The sequence below is a fragment of the Labrus bergylta genome, chromosome 10 (genome assembly GCF_963930695.1).
Source record: "Labrus bergylta chromosome 10, fLabBer1.1, whole genome shotgun sequence".
Taxonomy (NCBI): Eukaryota; Metazoa; Chordata; class Actinopteri; order Labriformes; family Labridae; genus Labrus; species Labrus bergylta.
The window spans coordinates 22,252,482-22,277,509 of NC_089204.1; the positions used below are offsets into that span (position 1 = coordinate 22,252,482).

The window sequence follows — 25,028 nt, forward strand, 5'->3', positions numbered from 1 at the left end:
CACTGCAAAAAAAAAAGGAGTTTTTCAATGAAAGCTGTCTAAAGTTTTTAATCCATAACTCATAGCTTTTATATTTCATGACATAATTTAGTATTTTGCAATAGAAAAACCTTGAATGGGCTTCACTGGGCTTATATCGTCTCTATTTGTGATGGCCCATCTGCATTAATAAGCGGCACTGATAGGGCCTTAATGCCCTGTCACTCCCCGGTTGACCTCAACATCATATTTTTATTTTCTCTCTGACAATGAGAGTAATAGGAAATATTGATTGGCAGTGCAGTTAAGTTGTCAGCATAGTCATTTAATGTGTCAGGAGAACCAGTTAAATTGTCAAAAAATCACTTGAGGACTCTGCTCTTCCTTAACGGCTTTCTATAAAAGCATCTCACTCAGAGGGGAAATGCTCCCATCCCCACTGAATTACACAGAGCTTTTTTTATCGACTTCTTGTTCTGTATCGGGTCATTCATGCTCGTATTGATTCTAATATGAGACCATTGATGTTTTCTTTTTAATTTGCAGACATACTGAACACCAAGGAACACCTCGAATGCTTATAATATGGTATGGGACCAATCGAATCTTGGTCTACATAGTTATAGGGTTACATTTTATAACAATATCAACAATCAGAAACTATAGCATAAAGACAACATGGAACCATCATACCGTTATGGAACCTTTATAGTGTGTCTTCACATACAGTGTTTTCTCATACAACATACTGCAATGCTGTTTGGATTTGTTTGAAAAAATACACAATGGTATACATTTTGATATGTTGGTGATTTATGGGAGCATTCAAGAAAATCCCCTCCTCGGATGTTATCTGTGCTGATGTAAGGCTTGTAAATATTTCCCATCAGTTTGATCCGTCTCGTTGGTGTTTCTTGGGCAGCCCTGCCTGTCAATTAACTGTCTCTTTAATCTTCAACACCCCCCCCCCAACACAGGAGGATGCATGATGCAATAAGTGAGCTGCAGAATGATCATCAAACGTGCATTGATAGCTATTTGGGAGGAGTCGGAGATAGCTTTTCATTAGGATTATGTTCGACAACATTCCTTGTGTAATAATATATGTTTAACATCTTAGAAAAGGGTTGTTTTTTGGTACAGTATAAAGAACGACACAGCAGCAGGAATGTATGAATGAACTTTGCATGAAATATTTTTCAAATGATATTATAAATGAATGCATTTCAGTAGCTGCAGTACTAATTTACACATTTTAACTCATTTTTGTTCTACGATTCAGTAATTTTCTGTTCACTAGTGCAGTTGGTCCCAAAGTGTGGGTCAAGACACTGAGAGGGGGGTCCAGAGATTCCTTCCAAAAAACATATACAAATGGAAAATGGTTTTAAATAGCATATTTTATCAATTCAAGAGATTATGTATTTTAATTCTACCGTTTCTTACAATAAATTACAAAAAATAATATTACAGTGTTTTGGCTGTTGTATGTTCTAATGCAAGTTTTTGAAAATGCCTAATAGTGCACGTGTCTGTGTGCAACATTAAATGTCTAAACCACCTCTAGGGACAATGGATGTCCCCAGTCTCTAGCACTGTTATTTTGGGGGTTGCGGGCTGAAAAGCTTGGGAACCCCTGCTCTAGTGTATTATATTCATAATGTACATTGTTGCAGATGCAAGTCTATTATAGTGTGCAGACTCGTTAACTGCTCAGCAAATGACTTGATATAGTGTTTTTAGAGCTGTTAATTATAGGCTTACTGTGTACAGAACAGTTGTTTACCTATATCTTAGGTTTAGCTTCCATAAACATATCGTCATAGGGCTGCACAATAAATCACAATGATATCATTATCGCAGTATGAGCATTCACAATAGACAGATCCCTAAAGTCTGTATTTATTGCAATTTAAAAATTACAAATATTTAAAGAAGTTAGCAACAACGTTAATTTTCCCACAAATCTGAACTAATGTACTTTCAAAATGTTCACAGTGAAGGACTTGATTGAATTTGTCCCTCGGTGCAGAGACAGGCTCCATTAGGCAGCGGGCTAAAGGGTTGGGGACAGATCAGTTAGAGATATAAGAAGGGAAGCTGCCAGTCTAGTCTGGCCTCAGACCCAGATGAGGGGTTAAGGGAATAAAGCTCCACGGTAAGAGGTCCGGGGTCAGGTAGACAGCCTCCTTCTGTCCAACCCCTTTTTGGTTAAGTAACATTCAGCAGTCCAGAGCAGGGCACACACGAGACGACAGAGTTAGAGGATGGATGGAGGGGAGAACAAGGTTGAGAATGGGAAAGAAAAGAGGTATCTGTTTGTACATCAGGATAGTGCAGCGATTGCATCTCAAGCAAACTCTGCTTAACTGTCTTTGTGAGTTTGGCATATCTGATTCTAGTTCTATCGGTCAATGACTTGGAAATTATTTGTGACAGTAACAAGCTACCTAATCAGTTGATTGATGGATGGGAGGAGAGCTGTTAGATTGTTAGATTGACATTTCCATGACAGAGAGATAGTGTTTTCAAAGTTAATCAGACTAAATTGAACGACAGTTCCACCTCACTTCTCTGCTATATTTATCTTTTTTCCTCCAAAGGCCTCTTTGCTCTGTGACAATGTGTACTGCAGTTCTCTCTGCTGTGGGAAGTGGATGATCGTGACAGTTGGCTGTCTCAGTGTTTTATGTACCTTAAGTCTGTGTGTGTATCTGACTACCGCGGCCCTTTCCTCCGGGCCCTTTGCCCCCCGGCCTCTATCTCCTGCTCTCCCTCACAGTAATGAAGCCTGCCTTTAAGGAACGGGGTGCGGGCAGCGAGGCATCACAGATTAGGTCAGTGGAACGGCTAGCGGGCTGAGCATGATGGATGAGGGCCAGAATGAGTTTCTGCCGCGGCTGTATTGTGAAATCTTTTCATTGTCACCGACGGGCCTATGAGGGCCTGATGAATGAGGGAGCAAGTGTCAGAAACGCCCTTCCACTGCTCCCCCCCTTTTTCCTCCTTTAATATCTCCCTAAGCTGCCTGCCTCCCTTTTCTGCCCTTTCTGGCCGTCCACAAGGCCGGGTCACAACAGTATTGATAAAACGTATTGCTAAAAATAGGAGAATAGAGGAAAAAATGCACTAATGAGGGAAAAATGGTGATGCCGACGAAGTCATGGAAAGGCTTACAAACTGGTCTTAAAGTTCATAACTGCGCATAACAAGTTTCCTTGCTCTCTCCCTCCATGCGGATGGACCTCCCACTTTTGCAGATGAAAATCGAGAGGCAGCGAGGGGGCTGGTGGAGGTGGTGGTGGGGTGTGTCTTTATGGGAAACGTTTGTGACCAGCGTGACAGCTCTGCTTGATGGATGGGCCGCCTCCATCTGGTTGCAGTGCATGTAATAAATATCCATGCTCGTGTTTGACCTCTCTCACTTACCAGACACATCTTTCACTTTTGGGACATCCAAGGGGGACTCACAATTATGCTCTGCGCTCTCCACTAGCCAGGGTGTGGTGGTGTGGAGAGGAGGAGTGGGTTGGGGGGGTAGCAGCACTGTTTATGGGCCGCAGCCCAAGGGCAAAGAGTCAAAAAAATAGATAGCTGTAAACAATGCTTTCGCCGCCAGGAGAATTCTCCAGCATTCAATAACCTTTAACACCTCCTAAGCCCCCATCTCCCTGAGCTGGTTGCCTGTGCCCCCAGAATGCACTGCGGCGTGGCACAACCCGCCTCCATCTTTTGACCAGTGATTGAGCTCGTTGTCGGATCACGGGTCGAGGGATCAAATGCCGGGGCCTGTGCAAAACTTGCGCAAAAGGCAGAGGCAGGGTACAAAAGTGGGAAAATAATCTGACCAAATGGAATCCAATTACAGCCTGTTGAATCCTCTACTCTGTTGAAAAGATTTAATCATCTCTCATATGCAGAAAGGTTATTATTGAGGGCTCGTGGGTATGTATCTGAGCTTTCTCTAAGGTCACTAGCCTAGTTATGCTCCCATGACTGTTTGCTAATACAAATAGAGAAAAAAAAACATATTTTCAATAGCCATGACTATTCCTCTTTCAGCACTCATAAACAGCAGTTAGTGTGTTTGCCCTTAACAGTGACCCAGTGCATTAGACTGGTCAGCTCTTCAGTAATAGAAACAGATAGGGAGCCATTGGATTTTAATAAACCTGGATAATAATGAGGCTGAAAAGCTGAGTGAATTGTAAAGCAGGAGGCTAATGAAGTGCCTATGAGGGCAGTATGTGAGAAATAACCTATAACCTATTAAGAAACAGCCTAACTCCCTCTGCCTGAGTCCTAGCCCCTGATTGAATTAGTGCACTCTTTAATTACTGAGCATCCAAGATGGGAGCTCTGAATCTAATTGAACTTTTTCATGCTTGCTGCACCCCAGCCAAACAATTTGTTCTGTAAAAAAATTGAATTAACAGTCTCACTTTGTCTCCTTTTTTTTCTGCATTGATTTTTATAACATTAGGACTGTCATTAGGCTGTAGAGAATCAAATCGCAGGGCATTATTCACAATAACGCATATGTTATAATCGCAGGGAGAACTTACTTAAAATTCAATCCACTTTGGCATCATTATCATGTATCAACATAATAAATGAGCCCTTCAGAGCATGGTAATTATAATTTGATAAATCATCAGCAGAAAATTAACTGGATGTCAAAACATTCATTGGAAAGGGTGATGAATGGAGGATGATTGTGGTGATGAATTGTGTTAATCTGCGCAGTATGAAGCCAGCGAAATGGCTAAGCAGCCTAAGATGGATGGGCCATAGAAGCTGCAAGGTCAGGACACACAACTGCAGAACGGAGGGAAGAAAAAATAGGAGGGAATGAAACAGGGGGGGGGTTAGGGGGGGGGTGGGGGGGGGGAGAAGGAAGGACTCTCTCTCTTTCTCTCTACTCAGGCCTTTATCTGTTTTCTCACCACTGCAGTTCTTTATGTTGGGTTTAAGACATAACGAAGTCGACCCTATTGCATCTGTTTTTTTTATTACTTATGAAAGACAATTAAATTAAAGATTGTTATGATTATGATGTTGATTAGCAACACCAAAGTATTAGCCATGTATGTCTTATAATAGATCACATTCACCTTGTTAGAAGATGTTTTTGTAGCTTTTACTGCTCAACACTATCATTGCACACAGAAATACACAATTGCCATTAAATGATCAATCGCATGGCAATGGTTAAGGTTTAGCTGGTTCTTAATAAAGTAATAAAAATGATCACATGTTCAAAGGAAATCTTCAACCAGCATGTTCTCCATAGTTCAATGTTCACTCTGCACTCACACCAACAGTCAATCTGGGTTATTTAGGTTGGCTTCCTACATGTTTGCATACAAAGAGTATTTTCAATTTCACCAACAGACAAAAGCTAAAGTACACCTGAGTGTAAGAACAAAACGAGCAAGGAGGCAATACACAGGGTGTATAAAATCATCAATATCATCATCATCGTGAATATTCTAATCAGAAAAAACACCATCCTCAACACCATCATAATCAATATCACTATCACCATCATTAATCTCGTTATGTACATAGGTGTTCATTATAGTGCTGGGTCTTTATCTTTTTTGTAAAGGTCACCACTAGGTGACCACAGATGATAAGAGTCTATCTTGTGACTTAGGGCCCTGTTGTGAAGGTAGGACCAAGCGCCTTTCATTGGAAGAGCATAGTGGGCGGGAGGGCTGGAGACCTGGATGAGGGAGTTTAATGAAGGAGCAGTTTTTGTTGCTATTTCGTGAGCAAGCAGCAGGATTATTTTGTATTTGATGCAAACAGCAACTGTGAGCCAATGGAGGGCTATGAGCAGAAATTGCATGTGCTGTTTTTTAAAGAAGTGCTGATTGAAGACCAGTCGTGCTGTTGCAGTTTGGATCATCCGCTCGGGTTACAGTGTGCATGCAGAGATACCTGCCAGTAAGGAGACATGAACCCTGAAGGTTAGCTGGTTATCAATCATGACACCCAGGTCCCGGGCAGACTCTGTTGCCATGAGTTCAGTTGGTCCAAGCTGTATATTGAACTTTGGTTTCATAGAGGGACTAACTGGGTTGAACAATAAACCAGTCTTTGATAGGTTGAGTTTAATGTGGCATTCTTCATTCTCTTAAGAGGTCCACTAAGAGATATCAGCAGGGAAATAAATGGTACTGGAACTACAATAATAACTTTCTTTTTAAGGTTGTTAGGTCATATACATATTTGATACCCTCTGATAAGTATTCATTCTCCTATGGTGTAAATGTTATGATACAATAATTTACCATCATACACTACGTAACTGTACAGAACATGTATCAAGTGAGTTCAAAGTAGTGTGTCAGTGATAATACAAGATTAAGCAATTAACGAAACAGTATCAATAATAATGCAGAGAATAGGTTTTCTTAGGAGTTAACTTAGTAAACTGAATTTAGCATGGAGCAACCAAAAAGTCAAAGTAATAACAGGCTATTATTATCCAGGAGCTCTGTAGCCATTATTTAAACTTCTCTGACTGTGCATCCAATAAGCTCTACCTTCAGGTTAGGATGTCAGCTGTGGTTGGTAATTTGACTCTTACTCAAGGGAATACAAAGTACATGACCCTAAAGGGTGAGGAGGCACATCTGAATGTAAAGTTGAGTTATAGCTAAATACATGGTTGTAGTTGGGTGTTCTTGCAGGTCTTTCTAAAGATGCCTTCAGATACTTTGTCATAATTCAGATTGGGTTATATTATTTAAGTACACGAAAGTAGTTCATAAGTTGTTTACTATCAAATGTTGTTGTCCATTCTGTTGCTAAAGTAATCATGTCTAGTCTTTCCCAGATGTTTTTGATCAGGGGAAAAAAGGGGAAAGTTTGATCTCAAGGTTGGTTTGCTATGGCACCAATTTATCCCAATTCTGGTGCAAATTAGATTGCCTGGTCCTTCACTGATAACAAACCCAAAATACAATTTTTACATTAGTTTAGAAACTTTAAAATAGAGGACAATGATTGCACCAAATGTTCTCCAGAAAAACCTTTTGTAAACACAGAACAGCAAAGTTATGTATTTTCAAATTGGTTGGGCGATCATTTGATCAACAGTAATGAAACCCAAGAACCTGAAATGGACCTTTCACAGTTCTTCTTCCAACTCAAAACCTCCAAAAGCCCCTTCACAGATGGGATGTTCAGTTACTGTAAATGTAATTAGTCTATCTTAAGGGGGAAGGTAACCTTTACAACACCCTGATAGAGATGCATATTTAACTGAGTTTCTTATAATCTGACTACAGCCTTAAATACATTAGTCTAATCAAGTTATGTCTAGCCTTGAATCAGGTGGGTTGATAAATGTAGTTAAGAGCAAAAGTCCCCTTCAATCCTAAAAATAACCTCTGACTATTTTTAGTATACTGTGGTGTTGAAACGTTTTTAGCACAATTTATTATTTATTGTACCGGTAGTTAACCATCTCGCTAGTTACTTCTAGTCTTTACACAGACACTCATTTACAGTATGCTTGATATACTGTAAAGCTGTTCTTTTTGCTCGTGGTTAATTAGCAGAATGGTTAGCATCTACATTCTTCAGTTGAAATTTACTTGGTTTGCACATCTGTTGCGGCTCTCAGACCTTTTGGAGACATTTTAAAGCATAAACTTCACATGAGGATTGATGGTAAAATATTAAGAATTCTAAGTGAACCAAGTCCTCTAAAGCAGTGGTTCTCAACAGATAGGTTGAGACCCAAAAGTGGGTTGCAGAGCCATTTTCAGTGGGTCGTGAATGTGTGCATGGAAGAAAAGAATCTGTCAAAAAGACTATGTAGCATTTTGAAATGATTTGTACAATCTGATGTCCGAAACCCACAGGTTTTTCAATAAACAAATCCTATTGGTTGAAAAATATCATAAATTTGTGTCTCATTTTGTCATGAAGGAGTTGGTGGTGGGTCCTGAGGCTAGATATGTTGAGAACCACTGCTCTAAAGTGTTTACTCCTTTTTACTATTCAGCTAAATACAGTAACTTTGTTTTCTTGAGCTATTTTGTGTTGATTAATTATACACAGGACGTTTCTAGCTCCTTATACAAGACTGCAATATCATAACATATTTCCATTAAAAGGTTGTTGAGCTTCTTTCCTGTGGTTCGAGAGGAAGGGCCCTCGCGGATGGTAATGAAGGCTATTTCTACAAATAACAGTAATTACATGTCAGTGCTTTTTGAAATGTGACAAAGCAGACAATGTTGCTTTTATTGAATTCATTATGTTGACAGGCACTTCATCCTTTTCATTTATCTCCTATTCGACATGGCCTGAGTGAACGTGTGTAAACTGACAACTACGCTTTAATGTTGTTATTCCCCATCTGTGGTTTAACTGTAAGGCATGTGTTTGTGTCAGTGCTTGCCCATGCCCATATGTGACTGTAGTAAGAAGTATGCCTCTCCTGCGGTAAGTCTTGTACTGTTGTTGGGGTGGCTTTACCACACAGAGATCAAAAGTACCCCCCCTTCACATCCTGTGGCATTTCTAGCTGGGGAAGTATTAATCTCGTACAGAGCTTCAGACACCTCTTATCTCGCTGGCAGGTTGACATGTAAGGGGATATTTCGTCTTGATTCGGGCAATGAATGCAGCACGCAGGCTATCACTGGGCCCACACTGCATATAGAAAAGGAGGGAGTCACACCTTTTTTTCTGTGACTTCCATTTTCATTCGTGCTCTCTCCACTCACTCTTTTCAGCCTCTCTTTCTTTTCTTTTTCTCTCTCTCTATCTCTCTCTCTCTCTGTCCTGGAAATTATCACCAGCCATGTCAGGAGCCCTGTCGGATGGAAAAAGGGGAGAAATGTGTCACACTGCCTCTTAAGTTTCTGATTGTCTAAATGACACAGAATCTCATCATAGAGCTGTCTCCCTCTCTGACACTACAATTACCCATAATTCCCTCTGTCACTCACTGTCTCAAGGTTAGTATTTTATATCTTGAACATCGGGCGAGGACATTTACATTTGCAGGCTAGAATAAAAAAAAGGGACTAAGTTTGAGTTTGTGATACTTTGTATTTTAAGTGGTAAATTGACTGCATATATAAAAAGGGCTTTTTTAGTCTTACAACCTCTCAAAGTGCTTTTGCACTCTACATGTTACATTCACTTTTGGACATTAACATTCATACGCTGATGACAGAAGCTTCTCTGCAGCTAATCTCCAACTAATGTCCTTCACAAATATTCATACACTGTTGACGATGCTTTGGAAGGAATTGGGGGCTCAGTATCTTGTCCAAGTGCACTTTAATGTCAGTATCCTGCAGAAGCCGGTTATCAAACTGCCAACCGTCCAATTAGAAGACGACCCGCTCTACCACTGAGCCAAAGTCTCTAACCCTTCCCTTAAAAACTCAGAAAAAAATCATTCACTTATTCAAACTGTTTTACGAAATTATTGTGATTTTCTCAAAAACCTAAACTCATACAAAAATTGAATGGAGTTTGGTTGAACCCTAGGTCAGGTAGATCTTAAAGTACACATTGTTAATTACCTTTCCTCATGACATTAATGACTATGCTCACTGCCAAGCACTTTGTTTCAAGCCTGTGCCATTCATCAGCTTCTTCGGCCACCATTATATTCCCTCGATGCCACCCTTCAGAAAGTGGGTGTAGTCCGTCTCTCTTGACAAAGTGTGCTCAGTGAAAATGGTCCATTATCATGCCACGTTTTTTACTCCATCATCTCTGATATTCTTATGTGGTCTCTGGGTTAAACAGTACGTCTTCCCATCCTTTTTACCCCATCCCTCGAGTAAAGTGTTCTTCAAAGGTATATATTTCATCATGAGCTGACAGACTTGACACCATAATTGACCTGAAAGCTTCCGTCTCACTCTTTTGAAATTCTCCGTTGTAATGTGTGTCAACTAGATAAAATGATTCCCATCTCCACCTTTCTCTAGATTTCCATTTGCAAAGACGGCTGGCTGGCTGTACTGACTGACTGACTGACTGACTGACTGAGTGGTGTAGGCTCCATTATCAGTCTGTTTGAATGTCTGTGATTGACTCTATTGTTTGAAACAGGTGCTCTCCCTTTAGTCCTATACATTAGCGAAACATGTGGGGCCTTTAGATGGGTTGAACAGTTTGCGATAATGTTGGGATTTAATGCTCTTTGTGAATAGTGCTTAGCTCTGTGTGAGGAACCGCCTCGTCTGTCTGTCAATGTGTCATGGTTTCATGAAGGCAAAATTGGTTTTAGGCTTTCATTAAATTTGCTAATGACCTTCATAATGTTCATATTATTAAACGGGAAATGATCGAGATAGGGATTGTAATGGACATTTTAACCTTTGATGACTGCCAATTCTGCAGTTTTCTGAGTACAGAAAGATCCTTTTCGAGAGATGGTAACCTTTCCTGCCTTTAATTTGTTGCATTTATTCCCTTTATGTTTATTAGTGTCACCTAAATACACTTCCAGAGAAAAAAAAGCGACAAATCTATTCTTCCATCATGAAGACAGTGAACTTTCCTTTGGTGCCTTTTCCTTAATTTTTGCTTAATTTTCACATGTGTCTATAAAAAGACATGCTCTGTTTTTGTATGCCATGTCATGTTATTACTTTTCACGCTTGTTCTGTGAGGTTGAGACATACTCCCCCCCCCCTCTCTCTCTCTCCCTCGCCCTGTTTAATTGGGAGATTGTTAGGACTGTCTGATGCACCCAAATGTGTCAATGTGCTTTTCTGCTGCTGCTCGACTCCATGTATTTTGGTTTGGGGACATGTTTTTCCAGAGCAGTTTGTTATTTGATTAATTAACACTGTATTGACTAACTGTGATCAGATCGTGTGATCTTCTCTCACCTTTGGAGACACTTCTTTTCTTGGGTGTGTTTTTCATTTTTTTAAATCGAAGTGATAATGACAAAAGACTTTCAAAAGAAGTACAATTGGAAAGTAAGAGGTAACACTTCAAGACGCATATCTTTTTCTTCCAGGGATTTTTATTAGAGCGTGTACTATGTGTTGAACAAATTTGACCCATCTGTTTATTTTACCTTTGTGCAAGCTAACAAAGTAAAGGGAGGCTTTATGTGCCTGAGTAAAAAGGCTTCAGGGTAAGCGGCACTTTTTTGTGGTAAAGATGGGAGGCTAAAACAAGCTTCTAAATAGGGTCCAGTCCCACTCAGGTTCACTGGTAAGCCTGTTGGACATCCGGCTTTGTTCCTCTTATAGGCTCCTTATCAGAGCCCTGATGCGGTTGTCCCCTCATATGTTCCTCTTGTACCTCAGCTGGGCCAATTCGATGGCCTAAGTGCTCAAATTGAGCCATTTTGTCTCAAACTAGGACCTATTATGCGTGTGTTTTTTTTATTTTTTTTATTCAAACCCCTCCTCCTTGTCTCCCTATCCACGTTGGCCTTGGTCTATGTGGTTTGTCAGTCCCCTTTGCCTTTCTCTGCTCTTAAGTTCCAAGCTATAGCCTTGTGAGGGGTCAGTGTTTCCACTCCAGCAGTGTCAACTTCAATCTGGGGTGATTTGGTGTGAAATGTGTGCCATGGTGTGGGGGCTTGCAGGTCAAAGCCCCAGTAATTGATGTTGCTTATTCATCTGCTTTTCCTTGTCTACTCTCGGCGCGGCGCAGCAGCCGTTTTTGTTTGTCTAAATTGTTTGAAGATTTACTGTAGGTCTTAGGGCCCTGAGAAGCATCCCCCTGCTGCACTTTGTCTATGTTCCTACCTAGCAGGGGGTTCAGCACTGGGGCCACACAATGGCGCCCGCACAAAGGAGGCTTCCCCCCAACACAAGGCCTGGAGGACATCTCATAGCAAGATACTGAGCACTAGGGGACACACAATGGTGGAGGCACAAAGGAGGCTTCTCTGAAGACAGGACATCTAGCATGACAAGCAGGGCAGCTCTCACTGTAATTAGCCATGGAGCCACTCTGACCAATAGCCTTATGAGATCAGTGAACTATCAGTAAACAGTATTAACAAACAGAAAGAGAGAGGGTGAAGATTAATGGCAGAAATTTGGTCGCGTGATACAGAAAACCAAATAAAAATCAGGCCCTTATTTGAAAGAGATATGGCTCTACAAAGTTAAGAAAGCCATGTTAAAAATCCTCCTCTCTGGGTCTACTGATCCTCTCTTCCGCTCCATTCCCTCTGAGGAACGGTGCCTGCTAGCTGAAGCGCAGGATGAAAATGCTCAATATGCTTAAGCACAAAGAGGGCCGTAATGACGGAGCCACGTTTAATCTAACCCTGCTAGCATGTCAGGCGGCTGCATGGGTGGTACGTCCTCCAGGGCCTTTGAAGAGGGCCGATTTAGAGCAGAGATTTGGATCATTACACAATAAAGAACACTTCATAAGTACTGGAGTGAGTTGGAGAAATGACGGTTAATGATGTTGACAGCAATTCACCTCTGCTGAATTACAGAAAGATTTGACTCAACTTGCCTTCTTTAATGAGCCTCACTCTGTAAAGGTAATGGGCCAGCGGTAAGACACGGAGACAGGCGGGGAGGGGGAACAGTGGGGAGAAAGTGAGGGGGAGTGGGAGGGATTTATTCTCTTTTTTCCTTCTTTTCAGGGAGCTGAACTGTCGCCAGTGCTTTACACTGGGCAGAGGATATCATATACCTGCCTTTGAGCTGTTATATCATCAAACATGAGAGAAAAAAAACTGTCTTTGAACAGACTGTTAGTGCACGGTTGTATAATCTCCATTGTTTAAACCGCGATTCCATAGCTGTACAGTATGTATCATTGGCTCTCAGTGGCTACATTGGCTCTGTATGGCTGAATCATCAGCCTAAAAGTTTAGGTCTATTATTGGAAAAAAAATGTTTTAATATTATCTTACATTTTTAGATTTGTAATAGTCTGCGGATGATCGAAGGGCCAATTTGAGTTTGTTAAAAGCGCCTGTTTTTGCCAATGTTCTGTTGATTGAATGGATCCGCTTAACTGTATATAAAGCCTGACACAAACTCGAAGGCTTTTAAAATCTTATTATTACTTCTTACTATTTTAAAAATGTGAGAGACCCCAGACGACGACAAATAATGACAGACTTAACAGTTTTGTTTTTTTATAGTGTTTGGTGAGCAACGAGATAACCAACTCAGCAAACACTAACAAATAAATTCACCAACAAGCAGAGCCTCGACCCTCTAAACTCGTAATCGGAAGAGTAAACAAACATAGTGGACGACAAAGCAGGAAGAATTGATGATGGTGACTTTTGGACTCCTGTCGTCGAATAAACACTTGTGTTGTTTCCACAAATAAACAAGTTGGTCTTCCATTTCTGACGTCCATCTAACTTCATGCTTCACGATTGCTGTTGTTGCCATGGCTGTGTGTGTTACTTCCTGCTCCTTCTTGCTTCCTGATTGGCTATTTGTTTTGTCCAGCATGACAATCCATAGAGTGCTTGCTCGGCTGTCCTCGGTGTCCTCCCCACAATAACATGATATCAAACATCCCCAATCGTCTTCCAAGAAAATCAGGGCGGGTAGAATCACTCTTTACACACCTCACACCACAGGAAAATCTGGCAAAATCATTTTTGTAACCATCGGGTGATTGGGTCTTTGGTGACCCTGGTCGGATTAACTTGTAGTGTGTTCCTGCTTTACTCTTGAGAGTGTGGACCTTTTGTGTAATAATATGCCATAACATGATAAATGAACGACTTCACACTGTGAAGTTTGTCATACAGTTAAAGGAGTTCTTTCAATAAGTGTCCATCATTTACTAACTGATCTTCTTCTATGTCTCAATGCTGACTTTCATTCCCCTTTCTTCGAATAAGACTATTTATGCACTTCTGGAGCACAGACACTGATCCCAGCCTACAGCTCGTTTGCTATTTCTAATCATGCATGTTTATGTGCAAGTTTCTGACAAAAAGCTTAACTGACAGCGCGACAGTTGATTTGCAGTTCTATTTTTTTTTCCCCACATCTCGACTGTCATCCCATCAAAGAGACATATCTGTCGGTGTCTTTGAGTGTCTCACGCTGAATGATAAATATGTACATCCAGTGCCAATTATGCATTGACAGGGACGTCACAGGGAATGTAACATTTAAATTAAAATGATGGCATTCAATTTCAAAATGCCTTGTGCGGTGACATGTTCTATTATCTCCTTCCGAGGTGCAAGACGAGGCAAAAAAAACCAGCGATGAGTGAAGGAAGTATCCCAAAGGTCAAATCAATAACTTTGTTTTTTCTCGACTTCTTCTTGTTGGCACACCTTTGTGTCAATCATTTAGACTATTAATAGGCTTGTCAGAGCTAAAACATACTCTTGGTTCTTACTGTCGTCTTGTTAAAACTTGTCAGCATTAGAAGGCCCTAAAAACCTTCCAGCTTCCGGTAGAAATTGTAGGTCAATGTTGGTATTATGTTTCTACAGTTCTATTGATTTCTTTGGGGATGATTTGACATGACAAATATAATCACATTATGTCCTACGCTGAAGTGCACCAGGCACTGTCTCACACAGTGGAAAAAATAAAAGGCATGATACTTTAATTGGCAGGAATACTTGTCTAATTATCACTTTTCTGCTTGCTCTCCACGCAGGGATTATGTAATTATCTCCCTGAAACATTGTGGAGCGATATTGCTTTTTTTTGTGTGTCATTTTCTGAGACGCCTCTGTACCTGACACTCAGCGAGCCACTTAATAATATGCTAGAAAGGCAGCTAATTATATTATAATAACGGCCTGATGAAAGCAATTCATACGTGAATGAATGATAGCACGGATTGACTTTATCTCAAATTATTAGAAACACTAAACAGGAAGATCTTTAATTGCAGATGTGTTTATTCATTATGCAACAAGAGTCTTGAATGTTTGCATTTGTAATCGTTATGCAAATCACAGCTTATGCTAAATAATATGCTTCTCTGCAATGATATTTTCAGCAAATTGAATCCCTTATCAAGTTAATTACTCCACGGCTACAAGCCCCCCCATGCTAGGATATCCCAATTAAATACTACACCTGTTCCATTTGTGGGATTTGTATTTGTTACAAGTGTCATTACACGTCCTCCTGCAGAGCACAGGTTTGTCAGGGGGGCAGAACCAGCAGTTAGACCCCTTACTGGGCTTCCATCCTGCCTCTACAAGCCTCCTAGGCTCACCGGTGTCATCTAGTTATGGGATCCTTTGCAGAGAAGAGGCAGGAACACAGCTGACACACACATCCACAGCACCTGGGGGGGAGGGAGGGAGGGGGTGGTGTAGATGGGTGATCTGCCCGTGCATCACCAGCAGCGGCAGCATCAACAGCAGCAGCCGTAGACTGCTTTCGAAACTTTTTAATTAGCACTAATTACCTTTGCAGGAAAATGTTGAGGCTTGAAAGGATTTGTGTCAGCAAGTGGGGAGATCAAAGATTGTGGTGCTGTGCATTTTAATCTGAACACTGAAGGGTAATAGGGAGCTGTTTGTGTGTTGGAGAGGGGGAGGGGAGGGGGAGAAGCATCCCAGGTGGTACCTGAGGAGTCTACTTTTTGTAATACTGTCTACCGATCACACCACAGGTCCTGTCATATTAGAAAATTCTCCACTAATGTAAAGAAATTTACTTTTTTTTTTTTTTTTTTTTTTTTTGCACTTCAACACCAAATGAATCATAGCTTTCCCCCCCTTACTTTGTTCATTCTCTCTTTAATCTGTGCATGCATTCCTCGGCGTCACTTTGTGCACACGCGTGTGAGTCCTGCGCCGCCTCATCACACTGACAGGCATTTCATAGAGGTGGTTTTTAATGCATGCCTGGACATCACAGTGGCAGGGTCATCCATCAGACTTCAAGACAACATCGATCATTTGCCATGAAGAGAGCACGGGGGTAGTGATTATTTGCTATTAGGTGGATGCTGAGGCATACAAATGGCTGGCAGTTGACAGTTGAACTCACTCAAACGTAATGCGGGATGGCTCCCCCCCTCTCTCTCTCTCTCAGGGAAATGTTGACAAGCACTGAGCCTGAACACTGTAATGACAGAGTACACAGGCAGACACGACACTGAGGGATTCTTCCTCAAGATAGCACCCTCTATTATTTAATGGTTCCTTTATTTTAATGTAAGAGAACATGAGTTTATTTCCACTTAAGCAGTCTGTTAACTTCATGGGTAAGTACAGTTGGCAGGAAGATATAGGTAGAAAAAAAGATAAAAATGTATGTAACATTTTTAAATATAATGCAAAATAACGCTGATAAGCATTTAGGCCCCGTGTCCTCCTAGCGTTTTTTTTTCTGAGCGCCAGGGTCTTTTTTCAATTTGTTTCAATGAGTAGAGAGCGTTCGCAGCAGCAGGCGGTCACCCGGAGAAAGGGTGCAGTGTCCAGCGGCGCCCGTTTTTTGCCGAGCTCTTTGCCTTTTCTGTTCGGCCGCTCCGAGCGCTCGTGTTGAAAATATTTCAACAACGTGTCTTGTACCCACATCCTCTTTGCTCCTTGTCTGATTTGGAAATAAACTAAATGAAAAACTTACAGAACAGGGTCGGTCATACAGCGGCCGTTGTCAACAGACTGTTGTCATAGAGACAGGAAGGGACGTGCAGCGCTTTTCTTCTCAGCGCTTCATGCAAGCACTCCTGAGCGCACAGCCTGCGCTTTTCTGCCCGGACAAAAACCACTAGGTGGACACGGGGCCTTACAGTTCATATCCAGTTTGCCAAAGTGAACTGCAAAGTCCAAAAAATTGAATGCAAAGCTATAAAGTAAACTAATATCATGTCTAAATATAAGCTATAAGAAAAAAAGGAATATAATAATATGTATGTAAGCTCTTTAATTTATGAAAAATGTGCTCTTTAACAAGAAGCATGCTTATTGCAATCTGCCTCGGCCGACTGACCCTGTCACTGTCTCTACAGTATTACAAACACTTAAAGACGTGTGAGCCTGTGTAGCATGCATGAGGAGCCTGTGTGTGCTTGTTTGTGCCGCATTGATGGCCTCACTGTCTGAGATGCCATCAGGGAATTGATTTTCAGCTCGCGCTCACTGAGAGAGGAGGCTGTTTGTCATGTGGATAGACAACTAATCTTTCAATACAAACATTCACAAGACGCATGGTTGTACTGTGAGCACCGTCCAGGCGCTATGTGAGGAGGGAGGCGTTGTGAATGCTGTGCAGACGCTCGGATTCACGAGTGTTACCGCTTGCCTTGTGTGATGATGTATTTCACAGTTTACAGTTTAGTGTTGTACATGGGAAGCGGCTGTCCTTTCTTTGAGCCATGCACATACCTCGCTTTCTGAAACTTTACAAAAAACATGTCCAGCATCTGTGTAGGAATGTTCAGATACAACTTCTTCCTTCCTGATCCTGATTCAAGGAGCTTAACTTAAAGCTACCATGAGGAACTTTCAGCTAATGTTGATTATGGCGCCCTCTGTGGACAAAGCAGTAAATCTTCTCTCTTTGTTGCGGCTGCCCTGTACATGAGTAATAAGGGTTTATTGATGGAAAATGTAATGCTACAAATGTAGGACTTAAATTGATACCTTCCCAGCGGAAAAGCATTGAGATAAATGTTTAATGCTAATGAATAAAAGCTTTAAAAAATTACTGTAATTAAATATTCAATCTTGCTGCTGGTAGGGTTGTCACGATACCCGTTTTAAACTTAGATTTAAAACTAGTAAAAATCAAACTGTATCAATACCTATTTCAATACCACAGCAACAAAAATGCAAGTCATTGGAAAGCTTTTATTTTGTCGTTTTTTAAGTTTTAAATGACCAAAACATTGCAGGCAAACTCTGCACTATGTGCTAACATGTTTGTGCAATGTAGACATTGCTCTTTCTCTTTTGACCAGTGTTTGTTTAAAAATATGACTGAATATCTAAAGTTTTTTTTTTTAAAGCTTTGGTGCTTTATGATACTATCGATTGTGAAAGTAAAGAGATTGTATCATTTAAAAAACTTGGTGTCAAATCGTATCAAAGTATCAAAACTTTTGACAGTTGTAGTTGATGGTGTTTTTTTTGCTCTGCAGGCCCTAATGAGGCATCAGTATTAATTCATTCTGTTTCATAACCAGCTAAAAACATGCAACACAACTGAGTATCAGCTAATACCAAAGAAAAATGATAACAACAGGATAAAAAAATGCACACGCATCCCAGTATTCGTATTGGGAGAAACTCATTATTTGGACAGATTACGCCTTTTTTTTTCTTTATCTTTACTGGGAAAGAGGCAGTTCTCCCTCCTCTCCATTGGGTCACTGTTGCAGCTTAGACTTCATCCCAGACCAAGCTGGGGTCAAACAAGGCTTAGGAGGGTGGACCTGATAGAAATGTCTGTCAGGTCCTTATCCTCTGGTCAGGGTTGATCCAGGGTCATTAATCAGACACAGATTGGAGATGCAAGGGGAAGTGTGAGGCCAGGTGATGCTGACCTCAGTACAGTCGCTTTGATTCTGTCTGGCCCTGGCTCTTTGTGTGCATGTGTGTGAGTGTGAGGATGTGTGTGAATTGACAGGATCAGTCCCTGTCTGATTCACAGTGCTCTTAGCCCCTCTGCCAGCACTAATGACATTGAGAGAGAATATTAACCTCACACACTCAGCAGGAATATCCACAGGGGTAGTCTATAACTCAGACACTGCAGGATCCACAGTGGTAGTATCACTCACACACACAGAATCTGGCTTTAAACGTTCGACAGGCGCACCATGGCGCAGACATTTCCAACAATTTAATTTGCACTTCTCACGTAATAGCCTCATGTAGCATGAAGTAATGAGCGGCATTATTTAACTTCTTCATGAACAAAGAACTTTGCTAATTATGTTTCACAGATTTCTTCTTGCTCTGATTTGTTTACGCTCCCTAAAAAGATATTTATGTGTATTTTTTTTTTCCCGCAAATGATGAAACCCCCAAGTTCAATCAGACACGCCACCTCCAATTGACAGCTTTGTAGCTAGTGATGCTTTTACACATAGCCTGTCAGGAGCAAGCATAGCGCAATATTCAAAACAGATTAAGAGTGAACCCACATAAAGAGGAGATTCGCTGGCGGCGCCAAATGTACTCTAATGATTTGCATCGCCATTAATAGTAATTTGCAGCTGCCTAGGAGGAGACGTGTAATCCCCTTCCCATGTGTGAATTGACATGCATTCAGGGAGGGCTGTGTGTGTCCTGGACGTGTGATCTTTAAATGACTGCCACCTGAGGCCTGGAAACACAGAGAGAGGAGTGCCACACAGAGCATGGACTGGGTGAGAAGGGAGAGCTGTGGGGGGAGATAGAGACAGATAATGACAGTCTAATTCACCGCCGCCATCACAGATGCATGTACGGAGACGTGTTTAGGCCATAAAGTGTAGCTGCAGGGGAGAGTGCTGGAACAGTCCTGATCAGCACTGTGTGGAGGTGGTGGTGGGGGGGAGTGGTGGGGGGGGGGGGGGGGTTGAATGGTTGCAGGGCATTAATTTGCTTTACTGATAATGTCGTCTTATTTAACATCAGCTAATCCTGATAGTGTTTTGATGCTATATTTTGGTATTTTGAATGCTAATTTGTGTTTTCGTAGGGGTTAGAGTGATGAAATGCAGCTGGTAAGAACTAATGGTGACTAAGTGGATTAATAGGTTTATTTATCCGGACTTTTTTTCCCCCTTTATGTTAAAAAAAACGGAGTATTAGTTGTCATAATGTGCCACTTTACACCCACATACACTTTGGAAAACCTACAACACCAACAGTCCTTGGATATCCTTTAACATTTTTTTAAATCAATTTGTTATTTTGTCTCTTTTAACGAGATTATTTTACAAAACTTTGTGAGATAAACTTGCGTCTTCTAACTGTATTCTTTATGTTTCAGAGTCCCAGTAAACAAGACAGAATGCTAGTATTCTATCATTACACTTTTTCGAATAAAATCTATGGTTTTGCGCCATTAGATTATTGATTCCCCTTTGGGAGATTGATATCAACAGTTTGGATTATGGATAATACTGATAGTTTACCTGCATATTGATGAAGACAAAGGGACATTACTTAAGTTTCACATTTGAAGTTCTGTGGTCTTGGTGTGATTCAGGAGTGAAGTTGTAACATTGTCGCATTTTTCATTCGATTCAGTTTGCTTTCACACTGCCCTTTGTCAAGTGCACCAAAGCCCGTCAAATGTTCTGTAACGTAGCAACCCACCACTAGTTTGAGCTACAGCTCCAGTCAGTCGCTACTGCCGTCCGGCATAATGCTTCACTTTGACCCACAAGTAAACAACAGGACAGTGGAAGAATGGCATTCAGTAGCGCGGCACAGTTTGAGAGTATTTTGATCTATACAATGGAGATAAAGTTATATGTCGACTGTGTCGGGTTAAACTGGCATACCGACCTGAGTGATGTGTGACCACATATAGCACAGGCATGTGGACGTTGACCTGCTAGTAGGATTGAAGGCTGGTGTTGTTACCAATGCTAACTTTGGCCACGATCGGAAGACCTCTTTGACATTTTCTGTTTGTTCTGGATTATCTAGCCAAATTCAACCCAGAATGCACTGCTTTTTGGTTCACTTACCTTGTTTGGCTCGGATCACGTTCTCATCTATGGTGAACTGAACTCTGGTGCACTTGGAAACGAACCAAGATCCCGGTTTCAACCAGCCCAAAGTTGACATATTTGTTCCGCACCAACCACCTCCGAACTAAAAGAGCTATCCAACAAAGTGCGCAAGAGTGCTTTACAAATGAACCAAACGGCTCCGGCGTGAATGCACCCTCAGTAGCAGTAATATTTCTTGACTAATTTAGTCTGAATGGCCAACCAGCCTCCAGCCTTGGTCCAGTTCCTTTTCCCATTCATTACTGAACCTTATCCTGGCATTCAATCTGAATTGTGCACTGAATAGTCCATTATGCATATAAAGGCCATTGCAGCCTCAATATTGGTCGATTCATCAAACATTTATCTGTTGCCTTTTGAGCAAGATGTCATTATGGCTGTCACTCTGCAGCTTCGGCCCCTCTGTATGGAATAACAGTGCATTACTTTTCTGGACCTCTCTGATCCCTGAGAGAACATCAGACACGTGTTGACTGTAGCTTTGACAGCCCCACAAGCTTTCAAAGTGCATGTGTGTCAGTACACAATAGACTCAAGAACTTTTCCCCCGTTGCTGTGCTAGCTGCTGAAATGTTGCATCTATAATCTCTGTCATCTTTGGAGGAAGAGAGAAGGGCTTTAGTTCTTTTTATATTATTTCTCTGCTGTGTACGACTAAGACAAACTACATATTTGATCTATCGCCCTGAGAGCCTCTGAAAATTGCCAACAGTTTTAAAAGCAGCCAAGCAAGACACAAGATGGGACTCTGCAACACATGTAAAAGAGCCCAGACTGCCGTTCTCCATTTTTCATGTGTTGCCCTGAGGATATCTGACATGACACTGGTGCACACCATTGGCAGGAGTGACTGACATTTCAGCCAATAATGGTGGAGAGTTTTCTTCCCTCTGTTGTCAGCAGTCGTTTATCAATCACTATGTCTGCATTAGTATTAGAGTATTGATCTGGCAGGGCTGCTCTCTGGGTCAGCGTCTCCTCTCCGGTGTCCTTGTCTGTGTTCCTCACATCCTCCAGTTCCTGCTCCAGCGTAATATCACTGTGTAGACTCTGTATGTTTAAACAGGATAATAAAAAGAACTCAGCGCATACATGGGCCTCTTATGTAAACTCTAGAGCGCACACAGACTGAAGCACACTGGGGCTGTATGATGTATGATGGCGAGCTTACACGGGCTAAGTGGCAGTCAAAGCGTACAGACAGGCCGTGTGAAGTATTAGCTCTGACAATGAGGCTGATCATAATTATCTTAACAAGGAGAGGATTCATCGCCTCACCTCGTTAAAGCTACCGCCTCACCCCCCCCCCCCCCCCTCTCTCTCTCTCTCTCTGTCTCCATGTCTCTCTTACTGAGCTAGTGTCTAGGTTTAAGAAAACGAATGTGATTTCACTTTTCAGTTAAAATATGTTTCTAAATTGGTTGAATGAGGTGAGATGTTTGATCAAGAAAAAAATTCAAAAATTGTTAGCTTACAAATAAAAAGATTCAGTTTTTTGTTTGTTGTTGCTGTTGATACTGATAAAGAGAAGCAACTGGAACTTTCATCCGTGTAAATCCCAGTATGAGAAGTAGGCAAAATGGCTGTAATTGTTGGAGTAAAATTAACTTCAAATAAAGTTAAAATTGTGTAAAGATCCCGTACATATTTGCATAATCGTATAAACTTATTAAATCTTACAGAAAATTGTTATTTTATGTTTCCCGTCTTTAAAACTTCTGTGTTTTATTTGTGTTTACCCTGCATTTCCCATTTACCAAATCTGTACAGCACTGGGACGCAAGTCAATTATGGTCATTAGTTTTCTAAAAAGCGAAAGCTGCTCTGTTTATTTTTTGTTTTGTTTTTTGAAGTGAGGTACTTTAACTGCAGTGCTTCAACTTTGTTAGTTTTCCAAGCCACACATTAAAAACCAGAAAGCTTATAAAAAGTAATGAAAGCAGCTATGGAAATGTGCAGGGGGAGCACAGAAAGCTGGAGAGTATTAGAAGTTCAATCCCGGCTGCACTGTAGTTAATGCTGGATGGGACTCAGTGGCTCTCCCCTGGCTGTGAATTTAACTGATTAAATCAGCCAGTGCACGCAGCAGTGGTGACATGAAAACAACAATTAATAAGGCTCCCTCCTGTGCCACGAGGCTCCCTTTAACCGAGCAGCTAATAACATAACCCACAGGACTGCAGCCCATCAAGCTCACATACAAACACACACACCCACACGCACACACACTCACACACGCACACACACACACACCAACACACACACGCACACTTACACACACACACACATAAACATATGCACACTTACAGGTGGCAATAGTTAGCAACTTCTGTTAACAGCTAATGTAATGTTTAAACTACTACATTGAACTTGTAGATTTATTTCATGTTGCCCAAAAATAATATGGTATTTTTTTCAAAACACAGTCGAATACTTGCATACTGCTTTTGCTACCTACACATTTCTGTACATTCGTACAAAAGCAGAGCGAGACACAGGCGGCATTTTTAAGATATTTTTGTACAACAACAACAACAACAACAACAACATCTGTGATTCGACCACAGAGATACCCAAACAGTAAAGATATAAAAAGTCAGTGTGGACGAAATGCAAAACTCTTACTAACACTATAGATAACTTATGAAATGTGCCTTTGCTTTCATAACAGAGCAGCACCATGGGACCAAAAACCAAGCAAACAGAGTAGGATTTAATAAAACTGGCACATCCCTCCATTCATCCATCTTGCCAGTGCATTAATCAGACTTGATAAGAGGTTGTCAGCTAGCAGCTCTGCCAGCACACAGGCTGGGCTCTGTCGAGCTGCTGTTGTTGTTGGTATCAGGTGTTTGTGTTGGTGCAAAATGTTGATGTCTTTAGAAGAAGAGGTGGCTCTCTTTGCCTCAATTTGCACGTCCGGGATGTATTGCTGATTTGTACATTTCCACTCGAGAATATAGCGGCAACGTTTTGCGACAGCATTTCAGCATTTGGTTCAAAGTTTCTGCCAGTTTGAGGCTCCATGGTTCTATGTTTGTTATTGTATAAGGGACTATGTTATGGTGTAGTCCAAGCTGGCTGATCAAAAAATACCACACAAGTAACAGCAGCTGGAGCACCAGTACTTTGTGCACTGCCTTATTTTGCAAAAGTTGCGTTTTTAAATATATTAATATTTTTTTTTTTCCCAGTGTGTTCATACTTTTCCATAAAAAAATGGGACTGTAAGTTATGCCCCGCCCCCTGCTGCTTCCTGCCCCCCGCCATCCATTTGCAGATTGTAATTTAAAAAAAAGGTTTTATATTTACACAGCCCTAAGTTGGTGTGTATTATGGCAGCCATTGAGGCTGTGCAGATCCAGGGAGGAGCAATAGTTCACGCTGCAGATGTTTAGACCTCACTGTACCTTGAGTTTGTCATAATGCAATGTGACACTGTTCAATGGAATTTATATTTACCTCACCTAATGTCAAGGTTATCCGTCTGCTGTCGATGCCAGAAACACACTGTGATATACTGTCAGTTACATATAATGTGTTTGATTACCAAATACAGTGTTGACTTAACTCGTACCTGTTGTACGAGCTGTGATTTTGAAAAGTATACTGTCTCTATCAAATGTCAGTGAAGTCCCCCAGGATGCTCTAACATGGCATACTGACAGTGTGAAGGATTAGACACAACACACACATTGCGGTTGTCCACCTTCCATGACTTGAACTTTGCTCGGCCCCTAACATTACTCCTAACTCCACCCTCCATCATTTCAATGCGTGTGTGAATGTGCATGTGTGCGCGAGAGAGGGACACCGTTGAGTAGACCCTTCACCGCTCTGTGCAATGCGTCGTATAAACGGAGCAGAAAAATGCAGAATTTCTCCTTTGGGGAAAAAAAAAAAGAAAAAAAAAAGGACGTCTTTGATGTTAAAAGGCTGACACTAAACCCCTATCGTGGCACAGTCGCAAAGAAAAAAAAGTTTCCCCTCTGTTCCATCTGTGATTGTGAGTGTATTCCGGTTCCTCTGTGAAAATGATGGATGACAAGTTAAATTTGTGTCTGGGGAGTGAAGGTGAACTGTGACAGAGTGATTTGTCTTGGGAATGGAGGGTTAGGGTCAGGCGAAACTGGGCGCCTCAAGGCACAAGACATTGACAAATTCATCCTGCCCGCCGCATTTCTGAAGCCTTTTGTTTTGAATCCTGGCTACTCACAAGTGACCCCCATCCCTCATCCTGCCAGCCGCTGAAGGATGCCTCACCATGCCAGGGGAGCTCAGCACCACTAATTCTTGTCATTCACTTCCCTGACAGGCCCGGACCCATACTCTCCTGGCGTATGAAAGAAGCAGGCTGAAATATTTATTTCTGCACAATAACGGCT

At 41.4% G+C, this 25,028-nt stretch overlaps 1 protein-coding gene across 1 annotated transcript in view; it reads left to right on the top strand.

Annotated features, from left to right (window-relative positions):
• Nucleotides 1-25,028, top strand: part of lrmda (leucine rich melanocyte differentiation associated) — a 222,781-nt gene that overhangs the window by 124,309 nt on the left and 73,444 nt on the right. The gene's annotated exons all lie outside the window — the stretch shown is intronic.